At 35.6% G+C, this 7,501-nt stretch overlaps 1 pseudogene; it reads right to left on the reverse strand.

Moving 5' to 3' along the window:
* LOC139503432 (complement C1q tumor necrosis factor-related protein 3-like) lies at positions 1-2,295 on the reverse strand (annotated as a pseudogene).
* Between the last annotated feature and the right edge of the window lie 5,206 nt (positions 2,296-7,501).

Raw genomic sequence — 7,501 nt, forward strand, 5'->3', positions numbered from 1 at the left:
TTATAGTTTATAACCGCTGAAAGTTGACCAGCTATCACCAAGCATGTACTGTCCAGTATATCCATCTAAGACCTTTACGAATACTTTATCGTCCTTCTAAATTTCAAGAACAGCATTTTGACTTGATGAGAAGTGATTTCCTGTACTGTGTGCCCCGGTGTAGTTTTTGGCTATCAGTCTTCCATTTAGAGAGAGGTAAGTAAAGAAGTATTTACCAGCATGAGCAACAACGATCCCAGAAAAGATGTAGACACCATTTGAAGGAGCAGTAAATATTCCAGTGGACTTATCGTATCCGTTACCTACATTTGTTATAATTGTATTGTATACTACAGCAGATTTTGCAGGAATGTTTGTTAAAGCAGCTGAATTTTTAGCCATACACGCAACTTTACCTGGTCCTGAAAGAAATTAAAATTTCTATAATACTTTATGAACACTGACAATATACAACTGTGTATTAATCAGGGTTGAAAAAAAAATGGAAAAAGGAAATAAATAGGGGAAAGAAAAAACACCTCTTGACGTATCCCCACGAATTAAAACGCTAGTCAGCTACTGTATCCGGAACTACGGAGAGTCTTTCATTCCAACCATATGGATGTTAGAACGTAACGCTGATTGGTCTATATCAGACTATAAAGGGCGATGGTTAATGTTCAAACCCGCTGCATTTGTTTTCATTTGTCCTAAGTCGAAAATCTGATGTTCAGTAGTAATCATTTGTTGATGTGGTTCATAAGTGTTCTCGTTTCTTTTGTTTTTTTTTTTTTTTATAGAAAAGAACGTTAGTTTTCCCGTTTTATTGGTTTTACAGATTTCATTTTTAAAACCCTTAATTGCTTGTTGTTCGGTGTGAATTTTAATATTTCCTTTTTTTGTTCTTTTTTGTTATACATTTGTTTGTTTTTGTTCTGATTGAGATTGTGACATGGTGATGATAGCTGTATCCATATTTTGACAATTTTACCTATAATGTCTGTTTTGTTCACGCATCGTTATAAATATAATCGAATTTGATGCGACTGTCATACAAGTGAGAGGTTTACCGCTATAAAACCAGGTTCAATCCACCATTTTCTACATTTAAGAATACTTGTACCAAGCCAGGAATATGACAGTTGTTGTCCATTCGTTTCATGTGTTCTATCATTTGATTTTGACATTTGATTAGGGACTTTCCGTTTTGATTTTTTCCTAGGAATTCAGTATTTTTGTAATTTTACTTTTTTGACCTGGAATGATTTACTAATGAATTTTAAGATATTATACCAGAATCTATCCCTGAACAATCACATTTCCCATTGTTTTCCTCCACGAGTTTAAGTTGGTATTGAATACTCTTCATAAGACCAGCATTTCTGGAGCAGGATTTATGTCCCGTTACCATAGGTGTCATAACACATGTCAGTAGGATAACTTGGAATAAACTGAACACGAGGCTTGATGTTAATTTGTGTGTCACATTTATAACAAATGTGTGCTCTTTATATGCAATTATTGTATTAAAATTATGTCTCTGTCAACCAAATGTTTTTTTTTTATAACATTCGGGTAGCAAAACTATGATCTACCAAAGACATAGTTTTAATCAAACCGATCATGTTTTGATTTCTAACGAAATTAAGAGAGTATTCCTCGGTTTGATTTCTGTTTCAAAATAATATGCCTGTCAAAAGTTGATGTGTTTCCTTCGGTTTTAGTTTGTAACCCGGATTTGTTTTCTCTCGACTAGCAAACAGCGGTATACTACTTTTGCCTTTATTTAAGAGTTAATTAAATTCTATAAAATATACAACATGACTTGTGTGTCTAGGTGATAAAAGACCTCAGTCCTGAGCACCTTTCCGAGGCACCTCTTGATCTCATAATATATCAGTTACCGCTGTGGATAGTAAACTTGGAATTGATAGTAAATAGCAAATACAAAGTCATTTCAAGTATATATATATGTTCACATTATACAGTAAATGCGAAAATAGGCAAACAATAGGGGATTTTGGAAAAAAGGGGGAGGGAAAACAATTTGTTCTTTTCCCAATTACCTATGGTAATGCGTACTTTAGGCTTATAAAAAGTGACATCAGCATTCAGTTACACTAGTGTAGAAACCAAGGGAGGCAATCCCTTTACAGTTGAAACTCAAACAATTCCGATATTAGATTATAATAGAAAACTTTTTTCTTCAATTTAAAAAGTTTGCTCCCCACTTCCCAGTCTATCCATACACCACTGTGTTAAATAAATATATTTGGTAAAAAACAAAACCAAAAATAACAAGCGATCATACCTCATTTCGATATGTTGATTCGGTACCTGAAGTTTCCATACATCTGTTCTGATGATATTTGGGCAATATATCAAGTTTGTTTGACACTATTGCCACGTATGATCCTATTTTAACACGCAAACTGTTCATTTTTAGTAATTTGAGTTGAAATCAATCCGGAAAAGGAGAAAGTTAAAAAAATATATCAATGCAATTAAGTACAGTGTTTGTTTTGTGTTTTAATTGTCAATCTCCTAGTATCGTTTCTATTGTTGATGAGTCTTTTAAGTCAAGATCGGATATAAGTTTCCAAAAGTTCTTTCCACTTGAAACATATTTGTTCTTGTGTTCTCTTTTTTTTGTTTTTAGAAATTTTTCTTCTTTTTATTTCAATGATATTTTTGTGATTCTAGGTCAATCAAATACAAACAAAACAGACAAAGAATCAAATTTCTAAGATTTTTCTTTGAAATTTTCTCAAAAAGGAATTTTCCGGATGATATAAAATTTGTGTATCAATTTCATATTTTATGACTGACATCATATTCACATATTTAGTTCTCTTTTCTGATAAATGAAAGCATTTCTAAATCACAAAGCAAACAATTGTTATAATATGACTAAGAACATAATAGTCTACATCTTCAATTTTGTATCCTTTTACAAGATTTTTAAGACATGTTCTCATTGGCCGCTATAATACATAACTCGACAGTATATAAATGAGGATATTTTAAATAAATTGGGACATACTAGTATTTAACGAGGTTGCTATTTTTAAGTTTTTTTTTTTTTAGCTTATTAAGATTCTTTTTATTTTATTTTAACCAGGACTTAGGAGTCTGTGACGATAAAGTTTCCAGACAAACAATAAAGATATTGTTTCGACACCTTAAAGATCACCCAGGGTAAGCCCCAACAAGGCATATGAGGTACCGTTCTGCAATTATACTTTTGATTAATCGTCTTAAACCCGTTTACAATTTTAACTTCTACATAACCTTTCTTGCTGACTAAAACACTAAAAACTAAATTGACAGAATTTTTCATATTTTTAGGTACTTCGCATAATTATTTTTTGGTGTGGATCTCGAATTTATGATAGTTACGAGGGACTAATTGGTTATCAAATGTACCAGAATTATAATTTAGTACGCCAGACGCGCGTTTCGTCTACATAAGACCCATCAGTGACGCTCATATCAATATATGTATAAAACCAAACAAGTACAAAGTTGAAGATGGGCGTCAAGTTGGTTACCTATTCCCTATTCCCTATTCGTTACCTATTCCCTATTCCCTATTCGTTGCCTATTCGTTACCTATTCCCTATTCCCTATTCGTTACCTATTCGTTACCTATTCCCTATTCCCTATTCGTTGCCTATTCGTTACCTATTCCCTATTCCCTATTCGTTACCTATTCGTTACTTATTCCCTTTCCCTATTCGTTACCTATTCGTTACTTATTTGATTTTAAATATTTAATTATGGCATGGAATAGTTTAATATGGCTGCCGTTACCATGGAAACGGCACAATTGTGAAAAAAATGAGCTTTTGGTTTTTGGTGAACTGTTTGGATATGCTTCAACTCAGAATCATCATATTTTAAAACAATGTAGGTGCCCACTATATACAGGTGTTGGATGATTTTGGCGATCATTGGAACTACTATGTTGCCATGGAAACTACACCAAAATTTTCAAAATTCTCAAAATGCTCAAAACTTCATGAAACTTCACAGTAATGATGAGCAACATTGGAGTTGGAATTTCCAAAATAGGTCTTGTTACCATGGAAACAATGCAAAAAGGTCAAAAATTTCAAAAATAAGAATTTTCCGCAAACTGGATGAAACTTTACAGGAATGGGAACTGGCATAGGCAGAGTTGGATTTTGAAGTTAGAATTTTCAAAATGGCCGCCGTAACCATGGAAACAGCAAAAATATCAAAAATTCAAAATGTTCAAACTTAATGAAACTTTGCAAAAATGTTACTAGACATCTGTAGATGCTCTCTTTGACTTTGGAATTGTCAAAATGGCTGTCGCTCACCTGGCAATAGGGGGAAGGGGTGCCTTCCGTTATTGCTAGCAATTACAAATCTAGTTGTTAATAGTCTTACATATGGTAATAGTTCTGAATTGGTTGAGGTAAAATGATCTTTTTATGACCTATTTATATGTGTTTGTGCTCAACCGATCCTTTTACTTCATGTTCGATACGCATTTGTTCCTTACTTGTTTTTTATACGTTCTACCTTTTAACTGCTTTATGTCCGTATGTTTGAAGATGGATCTTGGTTCGACGGGATGAAATCACCGTGTTAGCGCTTGCGTAAAAACGAAGATGTGGTATGATTACCAATGAGACAACACTCCACATTAGACCAAAATGACACAGAAATTATCAACTATAGTTCACTGTACGGCCTTCAACAATGAGCATAGCCCAAACCGTGTAGTCACCTATAAAAGGCCCAGACATGACAACCTCATACAATTCAAACAACAAAACTGACGGCCGTATTTCATATACAAAAAAATAAACGGAAATATGTAACACAAAAACAAACGATAACTACTTAATTTCAGGCTCTTGTCTAGGGACAGGCACATACTTACATAATGTGGTAGAGTTAAACATGTAAGCAGGGTGTACATCGTTTCGGAGCATGCTATTACCTTGTTTAATTCGTTCCATCACTCGCTTATAATTCGCTTATGATACGTGTATCTTACGTTGCACCTTTTAAAACATGATTTTCAATTGTTTTGTTGTCTCTGGTGGAAGTTTTGGGCTCTTAGAGGTGATATAACTCTATAAGTGCATTTGTATCCGTTCCAGCGGTCGGATAATACCCTGTTAAATATTCGTTACTAATTCGCTTTTAAAAAGTTTGTTGTACGTTGCACCTTTTAGAAAAGGATTTCCAATTGTGTTCATATCTCTGGTGGTAATAATGTGTTCTTATAGATGAAATACCCCTATAAGCGCATATGTACTCGTTCCAGCGATCGGTTAATACCCTGTTACCTATTCGTTACCTATTCGTTACACCTATTCACTTATAGTACGTTTGTTGTACGTTGCACCTTTTAGAAAAGGATTTTCAATTAAATTCATATCTCTGATGGTAACAATGTGTTCTTAGAGATGAAATGACCCCATTAGAGCGCATGTACCCGTTCCAGCGCTCGGTAAATAACCTGTTACCTATTCGTTACTTATTCGCTTTTAATGCGCGGGGTATACGGTGCACCTTGAAATAAATCGTTTTTTAATTGTGTTCAGGTCTCTGGTGGTAAGAATGTGTTCTTAGAGATGAAATTACCCTATTAGCGCGCATGTACCCGTTCCAGCGCTCGGTTAATACCCTGTTACCTATTCGTTACCTATTCGTTACCTATTCGCTTATAATACATTTTTTTTATACGTTTCACCTGTTAGAAAAGGATTTTCAATTATGTCCATGTCTCAGGTGGTAACAATGTGTTCTTAGAGATGAAATTACCCTATTAGCGCTCATGTACCCGTTCCAGTGCTCGGTAAATAATCTTGTTACCTATTCGTTACCTATTCGCTTTTAATGCGCGGGGTATACGCTGCAACTTGAAATAAATCGTGTTTTAATTGTGTTCATGTCTCAGGTGGTAACAATGTGTTCTTAGAGATGAAATGACCCCATTAGAGCGCATGTACCCGTTCCAGCGCTCGGTAAATAACCTGTTACCTATTCGTTACCTATTCGCTTTTAATGCGCGGGGTATACGGTGCACCTTGAAATAAATCGTTTTTTAATTGTGTTCAGGTCTCTGGTGGTAAGAATGTGTTCTTAGAGATGAAATGACCCCATTAGAGCGCATGTACCCGTTCCAGCGCTCGGTAAATAACCTGTTACCTATTCGTTACCTATTCGCTTTTAATGCGCGGGGTATACGGTGCACCTTGAAATAAATCGTTTTTTAATTGTGTTCAGGTCTCTGGTGGTAAGAATGTGTTCTTAGAGATGAAATGACCCTATTAGCGCGCATGTACCCGTTCCAGCGCTCGGTTAATACCCTGTTACCTATTCGTTACCTATTCGTTACCTATTCGCTTATAATACATTTTTTTATACGTTTCACCTGTTAGAAAAGGATTTTCAATTATGTCCAGGTCTCAGACGGTAACAATGTGTTCTTAGAGATGAAATGACCCCATTAGAGCGCATGTACCCGTTCCAGCGCTCGGTAAATAACCTGTTACCTATTCGTTACCTATTCGCTTTTAATGCGCGGGGTATACGGTGCACCTTGAAATAAATCGTGTTTTAATTGTGTTCATGTCTGGTGGTAACAATGTGTTCTTAGAGATGAAATGACCCCATTAGAGCGCATGTACCCGTTCCAGCGCTCGGTTAATACTCTGTTACCTATTCGTTACCTATTCGTTACCTATTCGCTTATAATACATTTTTTTTATACGTTTCACCTGTTAGAAAAGGATTTTCAATTATGTCCAGGTCTCAGACGGTAACAATGTGTTCTTAGAGATGAAATGACACCATTAGAGCGCATGTACCCGTTCCTGCGCTCGGTAAATAACCTGTTACCTATTCGTTACCTATTCGCTTTTAATGCGCGGGGTATACGGTGCACCTTGAAATAAATCGTTTTTTAATTGTGTTCAGGTCTCTGGTGGTAAGAATGTGTTCTTAGAGATGAAATTACCCTATTAGCGCGCATGTACCCGTTCCAGCGCTATGTTAATACCCTGTTACCTATTCGTTACCTATTCGCTTATAATACATTTTTTTATACGTTGCACCTGTTAGAAAAGGATTTTCAATTATGTCCAGGTCTCAGACGGTAACAATGTGTTCTTAGAGATGAAATGACACCATTAGAGCGCATGTACCCGTTCCTGCGCTCGGTAAATAACCTGTTACCTATTCGTTACCTATTCGCTTTTAATGCGTTGGGTATACGCTGCAACTTGAAATAAATCGTGTTTTAATTGTGTTCATGTCTGGTGGTAACAATGTGTTCTTAGAGATGAAATGACCCCATTAGAGCGCATGTACCGGTTCCAGCGCTCGGTAAATAACCTGTTACCTATTCGTTACCTATTCGCTTTTAATGAGCGGGGTATACGGTGCACCTTGAAATAAATCGTTTTTTAATTGTGTTCAGGTCTCTGGTGGTAAGAATGTGTTCTTAGAGATGAAATGACCCTATTAGCGCGCATGT

The sequence above is a fragment of the Mytilus edulis genome, chromosome 14 (assembly GCF_963676685.1).
Source record: "Mytilus edulis chromosome 14, xbMytEdul2.2, whole genome shotgun sequence".
NCBI lineage: Eukaryota > Metazoa > Mollusca > Bivalvia > Mytilida > Mytilidae > Mytilus > Mytilus edulis.